At 39.1% G+C, this 17617-nt stretch overlaps 1 protein-coding gene and 1 pseudogene across 3 annotated transcripts in view; one reads left to right on the forward strand and one right to left on the reverse strand.

The window, feature by feature from the left end:
* The window catches only part of MLLT3 (MLLT3 super elongation complex subunit), a 398946-nt gene that overhangs the window by 155904 nt on the left and 225425 nt on the right, over positions 1-17617 (forward strand). The window lies entirely within an intron of this gene.
* Positions 12310-12885, reverse strand: LOC133771862 (double homeobox protein A-like; annotated as a pseudogene).

Consider the following 17617-nt stretch of genomic DNA (forward strand, 5'->3'; position numbering starts at 1 on the left):
TTTAGAAGTGTAAATGAATTAAAAAATCTCAAGTGTTCTATTAGAAAAATCATGCATTTGAGTTCAAGATTCAAGATGTAAGTGGGGAGATGATCATCTTTTTTAAGGAAAGTAAAAACATTCTTCAGATAAGAGAGTGTGTCTAACATGTCTTGGACAAAAGAAATATATTTTTCTCTAAATTGTACTTTTCTGTAACCAGTTAAAAATTAGGCCTGTGCCCCTACTTCAGACAAATGGAATAGTCTCATTTTATAGAAGACACCCCTGACATTAAGGAAGACACACCTGTGTATGGCGCCCATCCTCTGGTACTGTACGTTGATTTGGCCTTGGCAGTTTCTTGTTCAGCTGCAGTAACACTTGAATGCTTGTTTACTTTCTCCAACCTATTTTAGAATGTGTAATGTTTTTCATATCTGCAATTAAGTGAAAGGTAAGTGTACGTGAATGCATATATTGAAACAGGTTATGTATACCTTAAATAGACTTGGGCCTTAAATAAGGCGACTTAGGACTTCCCATCTATAGTTTTACAGCTGGCAACTCAGGGCACCTATGTTCCTGGGTGTTTGTGTGGCTGAAACCTGCCTATAAGTGAAGAAGCAGATGGTTGTTCTTCATTCAGGCTGCTGATCTTAGAAGTGCTACAAAGCTGTGCCTGTCTATAAATGTAGCACTTATATTTTCCGCACAGTATGCGCCTGTTGGCAGTGTTTTTGTTTTGCTAGTTAAACAACCACTACCTGCAGGAGAAGTCACATATTGAAGCAGGGAAGAAATCATCTTGGCTGGGTAGTTGCCATGATTTTGTAATTAAAAAAAATATGCACACAGTAGGTTTTGTTAAAGCAAAACAAAACTGTCATTCTACAAAAGATGACTCCTCAGGAAGACTTAGTGAACATTCATGAGCAAATTTCAATTGATTAAAAAGAAAAGTGTTGTACAAACAGGAAGTAGCGTCTCTGTCTTGTCATGGTATGATTCTCCCCTTCATTCAACTTTTTCTTCAAAGCTAGCTATGATGCCAGATGGCTCATTAGACTGATTGCAAAGAATCATAGGAATATAGCATTTTAAATTTACAACCTAGCAATGCATAGTGGTTTTATTATGTGCTCACTGTTAAAGAGGTTTGGAGAAAGGGTTGAATAACCCTTTTGTATTCTTTTTGGCTAAATGAGAATCATCGAACTTAGAGTCAGAAATGCCTTTTCATGATGTTGTCTTCTTTTATCGCTGCTTGTGCTGCCAAAGCCAGAAATACTTGCTTACTCCCAGGGACATGGAATGAACTAGGAGTATGAACTCTGCCCCAGTTGTAAGATATATACAACCACAATGGCATTTTCTTATTTGTATTCTGCTATATGTTTATCCCCTGCTGTCCAGTTAAAAAAGATGCTAGTAGTAATGTTCTTTGCATGGTTGAGTTAATGACAAAGCATAGATTTCTGGCTCCTTGATTTTTCTAATGGATTGATTGGCTCTTTGCCTGCTGGACTACATTAAGAAAAAAAATCATCCTTTAAACATTACAGTTAGAAATATACCTGTGATGGGCTTTTAAAAGCTGTTTTATATTTAATAAGTGCAGAAGTTCCTTGTAAGTTTGGAGTATTCTCCCTTAATGCCACAGCTCCCTGTTTAGTAATAGCATCACATAGCTATGTCTGCCTTTTGACGATTACAAGGCAGCTTCACTGGGCCTAGTTTATGCCTTTGTTTGGATATTTCTAGCCGAAGGGTAGATGGGCATCTTCCCATTTCTCCTGTTTGTTTTTAACATTGTCAATATCAAATTGTTTTTGTGGTAACATCGTTGAGGATGTGGTACTAATAGGAATTGCGGTGATCAGCTAATCAGGTCTTCTGGACTGTAAACACAGCACCTCTACTCCATCAAGACCCTGCTGCTTCAGCACCCATCGGTACCTATTGTAATTGAAACTGTGCTCTTTGCCCAGTGTCTTTTGGCCCAGGGAATGCACTTTTCTTTCAGTGACCATTTTACCTCTCATTACTCAATTATTTTGTGATTGATTTTTTTGAATATGCATCTCCTTCCTCCCTTCCTCTTGGATTTTATTAAAATAAACTCTGTCTAAAGAACCTTGAGGGCTCTGGCCTCTTTGGCAATATAGTTTAATGGGGTAGACCTGATTACACTGTGCTTTTGCCATACTAATTTTTTTCTTATGCTTATGTATCTGTGAACAACTTAGTATATGTGGTTTAGAATGCTCACTCTTGCTTATATAGACCAAAACTAGTGTCTTTGGTTCCTCAACTTCTTAAAAAGTAATTTTCTAAGTGCTTACATGATTAGTGTGCTTAATGAAAAAGAACTTTAGAAAACAACATCTTTTTAATTCAGAATCTCATGTTTTATTCATTCAGGTTGGACAAGACAAAGAAAAAATTAAGGGAAATGCAACCAAAACTTGGAACCAGCTATATGTAAACTTTAAGTTACTTGAAATTATCTGTTTGGTAGCTTAAAAATAAGACTGAAGTAGAAACACAGGATTACTACTATTTAATTTAATTAGACTATTCCCTAACCTTTTCAGAACTAGAAAATTCTAAAGATGGATCTGTAATGAAAATTCTTTTCCCATCACTGCCACTGCTGTGTAACTTGCTTTTAAAGAATTAGGTCAGTTCTCCCATGGTGGCAACTTTCCAAAGATATGTGTTAAAAATTTTTTACAAATAGATTTCCTAATACTTACCTGGCAGGGGAGATGCCATGATCACAATAGATATCCTAAATATTTCTTTAAAAACCTACCTTGTGTAGTAACTGTTGAATTTTCTGGTGACAAATTATTTTTAAGGTATGACAAATTTTATTTAAAATATTTAGTTAACAAAAAGATTGAAATTTTCATTGTATACAGAATGATTTGATATATCTTATGTTGAACGCTGATTACCACAATCAATTTAATTAATGCCTCTGTTGCCAATTATGATATACATTAGGTCCTCAGAACTTATTTATATTTTTTAAAAAAAAGATAAATTTATTTATTTGAAAGGTAGAAAAATAGAGAGAGAAAGAGAGAGATCTTTCATTTGCTGGTTCACTCCTCAAATGACTGCAATGGCTGAGGCTGGGCCAGGCTTAGCCAAGAGCCAGGAGCTTCATTTGAGTCTCCCACATAGGTAGTAGGGACCCAAGTACTTGGACCATCTTTTGTTCCCTTCCCAGGCACATTAGCAGGGAGCTGGATCTCAGAAGTAGAGCTTCAGGACTTTTTTTTTTTTTTTAAGATTTATTTATTCATTTGAAAGAGTTGAGAGAGAGAGAGAGAGAGAGAGAGAGAGAGAGAGAGAGAGAAAGAGAAAGATCTTCCATTTGCTGCTTCACTCCCCAAATGGCCACAATGACTGGAGCTGGGTTGGTCTGAAGCCAAGAACCAGGAGCTTCTTCCTAGTCTCCCATGGGGTGCAGGAGCTCAAGCACCTGGGCCATCCTCCGGTGCTTTCCCAGGCATACTACTAGAGAGCTGGAAGTGGAGCAGCTGGTACTTGAACTGACGGCCACATGGGATGCCGGCATCACAGGTGGCGCCTTCATGTGCTATGCCACTATACCCGCCCAAAGCTTCAGGACTGAACTGGTGCTCATTTGGGATGCTAACATCATAGGCAGAGGTTTAATCTGAAGTGCCACAACACTGACCTGAGAACTTGCTTATCCTTTAACTGAATGTTTGCACCCTTTGGCCAACTGCTTCCCCATTTTCATACCCTTCAGCCCTTGGCAGCCATCATTCTACTCTCCTCTGAGTTCAGCTTTTGTGGATTTCACATGTGGTATCATGGTACTTGTCTCTGTCCAGCTTATTTTCCTTAGCATAATGTCTTCCAGGTTCATCCATGTTACAAATGGCAGGGTTTCTTTCTTTTTCGTATGGTTAGATGATTTCCCCCTGTATAAATGTACAACACTTTGATTATCTGTTCTTGCATTAATGGACATCTAGGTTATTCCTGTATCTTGACTACTGTATTTTTAAATTTTTTTTCAAAGATTTATTTATTTTTTACTTGAGAGAGTTACACAGAGAGAGGAAAGGCAGAGAGAGAGAGAGAGAGAGAGAGAGAGACAGACAGACAGGTCTTCCATCTGATGGCCCACTTCCCAGTTGGCCACAATGGCTGGAACTGCACCGATCTGAAGCCAGGAGCCAGGAGCTTCCTCCAGGTCTCCCATGCAGGTGCAGGGGCCCAAGGACCTGGGCCATCCTCCACTGCTCTCCCAGGCCATAGCAGAGAGCTGGATTGGAAGTGGAGCAGCCAGGACTAGAACCGGTGCCCACATGGGATGCCAGGGCATCAACTTGCTGCGCCACAGCACTGGCCCTGGCTACTGTATATTGAATAATGCAGTAATGAACATAGGAGTGAATATATCTCTTTGGCATACTGATTTAATTTCATTGGGCTATATACATAGTATTGGGATTGCTGGATTACATATTCTATTATTAATTTTTTGAGTAAATTCCATATTTTTCCCACAATTTACATTCTTGTGGTACAATTTTTTTTCCACAGTCTTCAAGATTCTATTTTTCTTTTTTACTTGTAGGGTACACTATTATGATTTGATATGTGTATACAGTGTATAATGATTAAGTGAGGATAATTAGCATTTCTGTGTCCTCAAATATCATTCCTATTTGTTGGGAACTCTTAAATTCTCCTCTAGTTATTCTGAAATCTGTAATTAAGTGTTGTGGACTACAGTTACCTTATTGTGCAATGGAACACTAAGATTACCTCCTCTCAACTCTATTTTGGTACTCATTATCTCCCTTCTATACCTTCTCCCTCCTCCCTTTCTTCACCTCTAGTGACCTCTATATTACTGTCTACATCTATACAATCCTCTTTTTTAGTTTCCACAAATGAGGGAGAATGTGTGATATTTGTCTTTCTCTGCCTGGCTTATTTCACTTAACACACTGTCCTCTATTTCCATCCATCTTGGCACAAATGACAAGTTTACATTTTTTTAAAAAATCATATTCCATTGTATATGAATATGTATATTTTCATTAACCATTCATCTGTTAAAATACACTTCAGTTGATTCTGTATCTTGGCTGTTGTGAACAATGCGGGAGTATACATGGGGGTGAAGATATTTCTTTGATATAATGATTTTATTTCCTTTGGGACAATACCCAGTAGTGGGATTTCTAGATCATATGATAATTTTGTTTTCAGCGATTTTGAGGAACCTCTATACAATTTTCCACAATGGCTATACTGATTTACATTCATACCAGCTATGTATGAAAGTTCCTCTCTCTATATATCCTTGATAACATTTTTTTGTCCATTTGATAATAGCCATTCTAGCTGGGGTGAGATGATATCTTGTTGTGGTTTGGATTTGCATTTCACTGATTAGTGATTAGTTGAGCATTTTTTCCATACATTTGTTTGCCATTCATTTATCATCCTTTGGTTTTTAAAATTGGGTTATTTGAATTTTATTCTTTTTTTTTTTTTTGCTGTTGAGTGTTTTGATTCCTTACTTATTCAGGATATTAGCATCTTGTCAGGTGAGTAATTTACAAATATTTTTTCTATTCTGCAGATTCTCTTGGTTGCTTGTTTCCTTTGCTGTGTAGATAATGTTTTCTTAAATGTTATAATAACATAGGACAGTGTTCATCATACAAGTTAAAAAGTAGATGTTAATTATATACCATATGACTGCAACTATGTTAATTTTTCACACGTTTGGAAATAAAACATTGATGTCTTTTTCTATTCTGTAAATTTTAATAGTAATCGGTGAGTTTGAGTGACTTCAATAAATATACACACATATATATTCACACTATGTTTTCTGTTCTGTACTTCTAACAAAATTTTCAAATGTTGGTGAGTCTGCAGGGGTCACATTGGCTAAGCAGTGTTTCTTAGATTGTTGCAAAGACTTGATCATATAGTTGAATATCTTTATTTCACAGATTTAATGATGGCTTGTAAGGTTTGATGTTTTGCTGGAAATCATGACATTAGGGGGCTAGTACCAAATCTATAATTGATCACAGCTGTGAAAACAACTTTGGGATTCATTTGATAATTTTTTGTGGGTTTTGAATAGTGATGCTTATTATTATACTAACAAAGATTGAACATTTTGTAAATATTTGATTAGTTATTTACAGCAACCTAAAATTAGTTTTTTTTTTTTTAAGCTTTCCTATGAATTGGTAGTTTATACAAATATTACGGAGAGGTCTTATTGGGAATAAGAAAGGAATCTTTGAATTCTTCTTTCCTTTAAAGAGTTTTAAAATGTTTTAAATACTGTCTTGAAGATTTCATATCTCAAAAACGACAAAGGATAAGCAGTTTCTTAGTTTGATGTGAAGGGCAGTTATACATTCAGTGACATAATTCTTGTCTTATGATTTAGTTGAAATGAAAAATGAAAAGAGTTTAGGAGAAGGTAAATGAGAAGTGAAACTTGCTTCTCAATGAAGAGGCTACAGAATCAGAGTGGTTGCCAGAATGAAATCCCAATTAAGTACTTGACAAAGAATTAAAATAAAGACAAGCAGTGTTTTCAAAAAGTTGAAAAGAGGCCGGTGCCATGGCTCAACAGGCTAATCCTCGGCCTAGCGGCGCCAGCACACCGGGTTCTAGTCCTGGTCGGGGCACTGGATTCTGTCCCGGTTGCCCCTCTTCCAGGCCAGCTCTCTGCTGTGGCCAGGGAGTGCAGTGGAGGATGGCCCAAGTCCTTGGGCCCTGCACCCCATGGGAGACTAGGAGAAGCACCTGGCTCCTGCCATCGGATCAGCGTGGTGTGCTGGCCGCAGCGTGCGGCCGCGGCGGCCATTGGAGAGTGAACCAAAGGCAAAGGAAGACCTTTCTCTCTGTCTCTCTCTCTCACTGTCCACTCTGCCTGTCAAAGAAAAAAAAAAAAAGTTGAAATGAATACCAAGTTGAAATAAAAATGAATTTTTTAAAAACTTTTATTTAATGAATATAAATTTCCAAAATACAGCTTATGGAGTACAAGGGCTTCCCCCCCCCCACCATAACTTCCCTCCCACCCGCAACCCTCCCCTTTCCTGCTCCCTCTCCCCTTCCATTCACATCAAGATTCATTTTCAATTCTCTTTATATACAGAAGATCCATTTAGTATATATTAAGTAAAGATTTCAACAGTTTGCCCTCACATAGCAACACCAAGTGAAAAATACTGTTGGAGTACTAGTTATAGCATTGAATCAAAATGTACAGCACATTAAGTTCAGAGATTCTACATGATTTTTTTTAAAGAATTGATTAATTTTCTATGCAATTTCCAATTTAAAACCAAGTTTTTTTTTTTTTGGCATTTTCAATTATCTTTATATACAGAAGATCAATTCAGTATATACTAAGCAAAGATTTCATCAGTTTGCACCCACACAGAAACACAAAGTGTAAAAATACTGTTTCAGTACTAGTTATAGCATTATTTCACATTGGACAACCCATTAAGGACAGATCCCACATGAGATGAAAGTATACAAGTGACTCCTGTTGTTGATTTAACAATTTGACATTCTTGTTTATGGCGTCAGTAATCTCCCTAGGCTCTAGTCATGAGTTGCCAAGGCTATGGAAGCCTTTAGGGTTCACCGACTTCGATCTTATTCCGACAGGGTCATAGTCAAAGTGGAAGTTCTCTCCTCCCTTCAGAGAAAGGTACCTCCTTCTTTGATGGCCCCATTCTTTCCACTGGGATCTCACTCACAGAGATCTTTAGATCTTTCATTTAGGTCTTCTTCTTCTTCTTCTTTTTTTTTTTTAAAGAGTGTCTTGGCTTTCCATGCCTAAAATACTCTCATGGGCTCTTGAGCCAGATCCGAATGCCTTAAGGGCTGATTCTGTGGCCAGAGTGCTGTTTAGGACATCTGCCATTCTACAAGTCTGCTGTGTCTCCCACTTCCCATGTTGGATGGTTCTCTCCCTTTTTGATTCTATCAGTTAGTACTAGCAGACACTAGTCATGTTTGTGTGATCCCTTTGACTCTTAGACCTATCAGTGTGATCAGTTGTGAACTGAAGATGATCACTTGGACTAGTGAGATGGCATTGGTACATGCCACCTTGATGGGATTGTATTGGAATCCCCTGGCACGTTTCTAACTCCATCATTTGGGGCAAGTCCGATTGAGCATGCCCCAAATTGTACATCTCCTCCCTCTTTTTTTCCCACTCTTATATTTAACATGGATCACTTTTCAGTTAAAATTTAAACACCTAAGAATAATTGTGTGTTAATTACAGAGTTCAACCACTAGTAGTAGAACAAAAAAAAATACTAAAAAGGATAAAGAGTTACATTGTACATCAACAGTCTGGACAAGAGCTGATCAAGTCCTGTTTCTCATAGTGCCCATTTCCCCTTTTGTGCTCAGTTAGTTGTCGCCAATCAGGGAAAACAAGTGATATTTGTCCCTTTGGGACTGGCTTAATTCACTCAGCATGATGTTTTCCAGATTCCTCCATGTTGTTGCAAATGACCGGATTTCATTGTTTTTGACTGTTGTATAGTATTCTATGGAGTACATGTCCCATAATGTCTTTATCCAGTCTACTGTTGATGGGCATTTGAGTTGGTTCCAGGTCTTAGCTATTGTGAATTGAGCTGCAATAAACATTAATGTGCAGACGGCTTTTTTGTTTGCCAATTTAATTTCCTTTGGGTAAATTCCAAGGAGTGGGATGGCTGGGTTGTATGGTAGGGTTATATTCAGGTTTCTGAGGAATCTCCAGTGGCTTTACCAGTTTGCATTCCCACCAACAGTGGGTTAGTGTCCCTTTTTCCCCACGTCCTCTCCAGCATCTATTGTTGGTAGATTTCTGAATGTGAGCCATTCTAACCAGGGTGAATTTGAAAAAGCAACTGAATAATGGATAGAGGGGATAAAACGAAGGCTAATGTGTCATTAAAGGAAATTAAAGGGAAAACTAGATTATTCTGGGAATTTTCTTTTTGGGGAGAAAACCAAGAGGTATCTTAAGAATAAAAAAAATATATATATATGATATTTAGGTAAAAGAAGTATGATATAAATGAAAGTTGTAAGTTGTAATTTATTCAAAACATACACGCAAGGACTTTTTGATTGTGATTTACTGAATATTTGTTTAGGTAATTATTTATTGAAGAAGTATAGTAAAGAATAGGACACATAGCATAGATGTGAATTTCTGGAAACATTTTTCAGATGTTGTTGGAAAAATTTAACTTTATGTTATTTAGGAACTAATAACCTCTATATTTTTACAGATTTTAGCTCTGAAAAATTTGTTAGGTAACTTTTCAGAAATACTCTCTATGGAGTTTTGAAGTCCTTTTTCTAATGGCCATAGACTACTTTGTCTTTCATTGTGTACAAATAAAATTCAAAAGTCAGCAATTTGGTATCTCTTATTTAATAGTTTTCACATTGAAACATGGGTGTGTTCTATTCTTGGTAGTTATTATTATTATTTTTTATTTGAAAGAGACAGAGTAAACTTTTTTTCTACTGATTCACTCTCCAGATGCTCGCAATGTAGGCATAAGCTGGGAGTCAGAAGCAGGGAACTAAATCCAGGTCTGTAGCAGCAGGGATCCAAGTGCTTGAGCCATAATCTGCTGCCTCCCAGGATTCAAAACAGCAGGAAGCTAGAATCAAGAATGGAGCCTGGACTTGAACTCAGGCACTCTGAAACCACTGGGCCAAATGCCCACTACTAGCATTAGTAATTTTTTTTATTTAGGTAGTAGAAGTAAAGGTGGCAATGAAGAGCTGAATTTTATATGACTTCCTTCATTTGTGAAATCAGTTTATTGATGTATTGTTTCTGCCAACTTTGCACTTATTCATCATACTAATCAACAAAATAAAGCATAATATTTCTAAGCAAAATGAACAAACCAACATTTTTGCCCAACTGATGAATTAGGCTTACCTTTGAAATGAGAAGCATTTCAAAAAGTATACATTTAGAAATAGAATCAGCTGATTTTTGAGTTTTGTTTTTGTTGTTTTCTGATTATGGGGTAAACAACTCTAGGTAAATTGATAAAAGTGCAGCTCCAGGGGCCAGCGTTGTGGCTCAGCAGGTTAACGTCGTGGCCTCAAGTGTCAGCATCCCATATGGGTGCCGGTTTGAGACCCAGCTGCTCCACTTCCAATCCAGCTCTCTACTGTGGCCTGGGGAGGCAGTAGAAGATGGCCCAAGACTTTGGGCCCTTGCACCTGCTTGGGAGACCCCGAAGAAGCTCCTGGCTCCTGGCTTCAGATGGGCACAGCTCCAGCCATTGTGGCCAACCGGAGAGTGAACCATCTGATGGAAGACCTCTCTCTCTCTGCCTCTCCTCTCTCTATGTAACTCTGACTTTCAAATAAATACATATTTAAAATAAATATATATATGATATATGTTTAGCTATGCTTGCTATCTTAAAAAAAAAGTGCAGCTCCAGAAAACAGAAAGAGGAAGCAGAGATATGAATTTATCCCCCCAGTTGGGGTACTTAGCCTAAATGATAATGAATTGGAAAGATTTATTTTATGTATTTCAAACCCAGAGTAAGTGAGTGAGAGAGAGTGAGTGTGAGAGAGATCTTCCATCCACCAGTTACTTCCTAAATGGCTACAACAGCCTGGTCTGGGCTAGGTTGAAGTCGGGAACCAGGAACTTCATTCCAGTCTCCCACATGGATGGCAGGGTCGCAATTACTTGGACCATCTTCCTCTGCCTTCTCAGGTGTATTAGCAGGAAGCTGCATTAGTGGCAGGGTCCTAGATGCTTGAGTCATCTTCCATTGCCTTCCCAGGTCCATTAGCTGGAAGCTGGACTGGTAGCAGAGCAGCTGGGACTTGAACCAGCACTCCTATATGAGATACTGATGTCATGAGTGGTGACTTAATTCTCTGTAATAAAATGCTGGCCCCTTCCCAATCTTTAGATCTTGACTGTTATTTTCTTTTTCTTTTTTTGACAGGTAGAGTTAGACAGTGAGAGAGAGAGACAGAGAGAAAGGTCTTTCTTCTGTTGGTTCACTCCCCAAATGGCCGATATGGCCTGCGCGCTGTGCTGATCTGAAGCCAGGAGCCAGGTGCTTCCTCCTGGTCTCCCTTGCAGGTGCAGGGCCCAAGCACTTGGGCCAACCTCCACTGCCTTCCCAGGCCACAGCAGAGAGCTGGCCTGGAAGAGGAGCAACTGGGACAGAATCCGGAGCCCCGACTGGGACTAGAACCCGGTGTGCTGGCGCCGCAGGCGGAGGATTAGCCTAGTGAGCCGCGGCGCCGGCCTTGACTGTTATTTTCAATGCTTTACATGAGAATAAGATTGTGAAACAGCAAGCCTAATTCTAAAGTGATCATGATAATAATATAAATATTTTCACGAGCTGATAGTTTTTTTTTTTTAAAGATTTTTATTTATTTATTTGAGAGATAGTTACAGACAGAAGGAGACAGAAAGGTCTTCCATCCACTGGTTCACTCCCCAAATCACTACAGTGGCCAGAGCTGTGCCAATCCAAAGCCAGGAGCCAGAAGCTTCTGGGTCTTCCACATGATTGCAGGGGCCCAAGGACTTGGGCCATCTTCTACTGCTTTCCCAGGCATGGCAGAGAGCTGGATCTGAAGAGGAGCAGCTGAGACACGAACTGGAGCCTATTTGGGATGCTGGTGCCACAGGCAGAGGCTTAGCCTATCGGTTTATGCTTTTTGCCTGCATCAATAATTATTGTGATGATTGAAAAATTATTAGTAGATTTATTTTCATTTTTAAGATTTATTTATTAGAGTTAGAGAGGTAGAGACACAGAGAAAAAAAAGAGATCCTACATCTGCTTTTTTACTCTCCAAATGACTGCAATGGCCAGAACTGGGCCAGGCTGAAGCCAGGAGCCTGAAACTGTATCCAGATCTTGCATATGGAAAGCAAGGGCCCAAGCCCTTGGGCCATCCTCTGCTGCTTTCTCAGGAACATTAGCAGCGAGCTGGATCTGAAGAGGAGAGGCTGGGACTTGAACCGGTGGGCTTATGGAATGCTGACATAGCAGTGTGGCTTTACTCCGGCATCACAACACTAGCTCCTATTAGATTCATTTGCATTGTCTCGATGTCTGGTGAATTTTGAAACCAGGATGGGTCAGTCAGACTGTATAGTTTCTCTTGTATTTGCCTCCTGAAGTCCTGTTTACTGTTTCTTGAAGGTTTATCTTGAACTCTCGGTGAATAGGTAGATTTCTTGAAAGACTTGAAGTAGTCTCAATGTTCTTCCCCCGGGTCTTGTTCTAAGAGCTCATTAGATTTCCTTTTTCTCTGGATATTGAATCTATTTCTCCGGTTTTGAAACCAAATTTGGATTCTTGACTCAGGAACCCCAATTTCTTTGGCAAGTTGTTCTCTGGAATCAATTCCTGGGCAAGGGTTGCTCATAAATGCCTTGATGAGGGTGTGCAGTTGAGAGGAGCTGTAGTTGGTACGACAACGTCTGGATTCTCTTTGTACAGTAGAAAGATCTAGAGGGGATGGGTTTTGAATCTCTTCTTGAGGACAGTCTTCTCCATGGCCTCAGCTTGATTCTAAAGCTTCCTTAAGCTCTGGTGTTTTCTGGAATCGATGTCGTGCTCTTCAATTCTGAAATCAAGCCTGGATTCTTGACTCTTCAGTGTTGATTTCAGAAGCAAGTTTTTGTTTGGTAGCATAGCCGGGGTATGGTTTTTGGTCGAAGGCATTGATGAGGATTTTCAGTTGCTCTTCTGTGAATCTTGTGCGGCTGTGCCTATAATTTTTTGATAGCTTCTCTGTGGAAAGAACATCTGAAGAGTTGTCTTCGGCCATGTTGGAAGATGATCGCAGTGTCTAAGTGTCTGTTTCACGAGCTGATAGTTTTAAGCAAGCATTGCTTGATACTTCTAGAGCAAAATAAATTAAATGAACTAACTCAGAGTTCTTAGGTATTTATCTTTGCACTGTATCATCACTGGCCACTTGGCTAATGTTTTGATTTGGCTAGGAGAGTTATACAGGTCAATTTTTAGAACTTTCTAATCTCCACAAATACTTGTAAATTAAAGCATGATTTTTTTTTAAAAATTCGTCTTCCTAAGAAGACAAAGTGGTTGCATTAGATCAGTTAAGCAAGCAAACAATCAAAAAACTCTTTCCTCACATTATTAATCTCTCCCATCCCATTTTGTGTTTTCAGCTTAATGGATGGTTTTTCAGAAACCCTGGTTGCACATTTGGATCACCTGAGTTTAACAACCCTCTTCCCCCAAAAAACTCAGACAGACCTTGGCTGCATACCCAGATTCTAATTTTAGTGGTCTTTGGTGGAGCCCTAGTGTCAGTACTTGTAAAATGTTGCAAGATAATTTTAATATTCAGCCAAGGTTGATGACCCTATGCCAGGCTAATAGACTTCTATTGTCTGACATTGGCAGTCTTCGATTTTTCCAGACGTTGGACTTAGAGCACCCTGAACTTCCATATAGTACATATTGAAATTCCTTACACTACTTTTCCTATGCTTGGAGCAGTTCTGTATTTTTGTTGTTGTTGTTGTTAAGATGTATTTATTTCTTTGAAAGTAAGAGTTACACAGAAAGATGAGAGGCAGAGAGAGAGAGAGAGAGGGAGGGAGAGAGAAAGTCTTCCATCTTCTGGTTCACTCCCCAAAATGGCCACAATGGCTGGAGCTGCACTGATCTGAAGCCAGGAGCTTCTTCCAGGTCTCCCATGTGGGTTAAGGGGCCCAAGGACTTGGGCCATTTTCTACTGCTTTTCCAGGCCATAGCAGAGAGCTGGATTGGAAGTGGAGCAGCTGGGTCTCGAATCAGCACCCATGTGGGATGCTGGTGCTTCAGGCCAGGGCTTTAACCTTCTGTACCGCAGCGCCAGCCCCTAGTGATGTCTTAATTGATGAATAACTTTGAATAGTCTCACAGTATGCAGGTTTCGGGGCCTGAATGGTGGCCCAAAGATATGTCAGTGTCCTAATCTTTGGGACCTGCCAATGTTACCTTATTTGGAAAGAGTCCTTGCAGGTATGATATATTTCCCGAGTATTATAAGTATTTCCAGATGAGGAGACCATCTTGGATTGTCCCTCTTCCCCAAGTTTGTAAGTATCTTTAAAAAAAAAAAGATTTATTTATTTATTTGAAAGTCAGCATTACACAGAGAGAGGAGAGGCAGAGAGAGAGAGTTATTCCGTCCTATGGTTCACTCCCCAGTTGGCCGCAATGGCTGGAGCTAGGCCCATCCGAAGCCAGGAGCTTGTTCTGGGTCTCCCATGCGGGTTCAGGGGCCCAAGGTCTTGGGCCATCTTCTACTGCTTTTCCAGGCCACAGCAGAGAGCTGGATTGGAAGTGGAGCAGCCGGGTCTCGAACCGGCACCCATATGCTGGCACTTCAGGCCAGGGTGTTAACCCACTGTGCCACAGTACTGGCCCCTGTAAGTATCTTTAACAGAGAAAGGAGAGAGAGATTTGGTAGGCACAAAGAGGAGAAGACAGGATGAAGATGGAGACATAGTGGAGTGGTGGGGCCACAAGTCAAGGAATGGTCACCAAAACTAGAAGAAGCAAGCAGCAGATTCTCCCCTAGAGCTTTTGGGAGGTGTATAGCCCTGATGGTAACCTCCATTTCATCTCAATAAAACTGATTTTGGACATTTGACCACCAGAGCCATGAGAGAATAAATTCCTGTTGTTTTAAACTGTGTTGTAGTTTGTTAAAGTGGTCATAGGAAATGAATGCAGGCTTTCCAGCTGACAGCTGGGCTCTGGTAGCATGGTTTCCTTGAGTGCACAGCACTAAGTTTTTGTGTAACAGATTAAATATTTTATTGCATTTTCTGTTTTGTAAAAGGAAGTTGAAGTCAGAAAGGTTTTATGCATGTATGTGAACACACATGTATATGTTTATATACACACAGCATAGCTGTAATCTTAATGTGATTGAGATAAAGATGGAAATCATTAGGATAGGTCTTTAACCTCAATTAGATGCTCATTAGATTTAAGCTGTGTTTAATGATGAAGCAAAAGAACACAATTAATGAACATGTATTGAATGGTGAAACTATTTTGTTGAATATTGTTTCTAAAAACGTGAGAGATAATTAGGGACTTTAATAAACTTCTATTGCACTGGGAATAGATCATCTCTTGTAACATTTACTTCCTTAGTTCTGAGGTGTACCACTTCCCTTATTTCTGAAATCATGATATCTTACAATAAATGTGGTCACTTAATGTCTTTTCCTTCACCCCTAGATATTACAGAATTAATAGCATCATTTTGAAATAAAGGTGTTCTAGAACCAAGACACTTCTTTTGTTTGCAGATTTGACTCTGAGCGCATTTTCTGAGCTGTATTAAATGTAAGAAGACAAACTGTACCTACATGACATTCTGAAGCTTCTAATGTTCTAATTTAATTTAATTATTGTTTTCTACTTCAGTTCCCAGGAGCTACTACAGTGAAAGTAAGGTGTAATAGTAATGCTGCTTGTTGAGATGCACAATGTTTAGTGCATGGACCTGAGAAAGAGGCAGAGCTCAGTTCTTAGGCTAATTTCACTGCTGATTATCTATGAAATCAAGCAAGTCATTACTTAGTTTCTTTGGTAAATGAGGAATAATATTTCAAGCTCAAGGTGATAAAATGAGTATTTAAAGTGCTAAACAAGGTCTGTTCCAAACTCCATAGCCTGTTTCCTGCCTTCATTTTGAACCAGCCTGGTTGATACCCCGTAAAGATTTGAGCCTTAGGAAGAAAATTAATGCCACCTAGGAATGAGACTCATTATGAATTGGATTTTTATGTCTCTTTATACATGCCCCTGCTATGATTCCTCCCTATTGTTCTACTTAGGAAAGTTTTCTAATTTCTTGATGGTCTACCTCAAAATTTTCTTTCTCTATATATCTTTCTCTGTATATTAATCACCCCTTTTATTAATCACTCCTTACTCCTGTGTTCCTAGAACACTTGTAGACTGATGACATAACTCAACCTTTGATCTTGTACTGTTCTCTGTCTTTTCCTTCTGTATACATCATGTTCGAACCAATAGATTAAAAGCCTCTGCGCAAGCACTTATTGCCATAATATACAAAGGGCTTTGGCAATTCAGTGCAGAAAAGACAGCTAATCTAGTAGAAAATGAACGACTTCAACGGACACTTCATGAGAATGTCCAACATGTACAATAAGCATATGAAAGGTGCCTAACCTCATTAGTCATTAGGGAAATTCAAATTAAACCACAATGTGATTTTACTACACACCCACTGAAATGGCTAAAAATAAGAAAGACGATAAAGTATTGGCAGGAATGTGAAACAATTGAAACTCTGACATTCTGCCAGTAAATAGGTGCAAGCACTTTGGAATACTGCCAATAAAGTTAAACATAGACATACCCAGTGATTTAGCTATTCTACTCCTAGGAATATGCATGCATATGTGTATGTGTGAGTACATGTACAAGACTTATACAAGACTATTCATATGCAGCACTATTCATAATATATTAAAGCTGTCCATCATTGTAGAATGATCCCATAATGGAGAGATATAATTATGCATCAGTGGGAATGAATCAACCACTGATGTACTTAACAATGTAAATAAATCTCACAAACATAGTGCTAGCTTAAGAAGGCAGACATAAAAAAGATATGTATTCTAAGCTTCTATTAGCAAAGGGTCAAAAACAGGATGTAGCTTTTCCTTTGGGCTTCTACTGCATAATACTGGTAGGGGGCTTTGGAACAAGTTTCTGAGAAACTTGTCATGATCTTTTTCTTGAACTTCATGGTGGTTTCTTGGCTTTGTTGGTTTAGTGAAAGTTCATCAAATTGCATACTTGTGATGAATTTTTCTGTACCAGTCCTTTAAAGAATTTGTGGGAACTGAATATGAAATATGTATAGCTTTCAAATTTATCTTTTAGATTTTTATCTAGTTTATCTTTTAGATTTTTCATGAACTTTTTGAAGTACCAGTGTATGTGTGTATACTAAGGCTTTAATAAGCTTGCTTAAAATTATTTGAGAGGCAGAGAAACAAAGAGAAAGAAACAGAGTTGGTTATGCCTAGGATGGCTTTGTCTGGGCCAGGTGGAAGCTGGGAGCTAGGAACTTTAAGTGTTTTTTTTTTTTTTAAAGATTTATTTTATTTTATTTGAAAGAGTTATAGAGAGAGGTAGAGAGAGAGAGAGTGGTCTTCCATCTGCTGGTTCAGTCCCCAAATGGCACAAGGATTGGTGCTGAGCTGATCCGAAGCCAGGAGCCTGGAGCTTTTTCTGGGTCTCCCACGTGGGTGCAGGGGCCCAAGGACTTAGGGTATCTTCTGCTTTTCCATGAAATAGCAGAGATCTGAATTGGAAGAGGAGCAGCTGGGACTTGAACTGGCGCCCATAAGGGATGCCAGTGCTGCAGGCCGGACCTTTAACCTGCTGTGCCATAGTACCAGTTCTGGGAGCAAGGAACTTAATTGATGTTTCCCATGTGGGCAACAGGGACCCATCACCTGATGCCTCCCAAGTCTACAATGGCA

Source organism: Lepus europaeus, chromosome 12, assembly GCF_033115175.1.
Source record: "Lepus europaeus isolate LE1 chromosome 12, mLepTim1.pri, whole genome shotgun sequence".
NCBI classification, from domain to species: domain Eukaryota; kingdom Metazoa; phylum Chordata; class Mammalia; order Lagomorpha; family Leporidae; genus Lepus; species Lepus europaeus.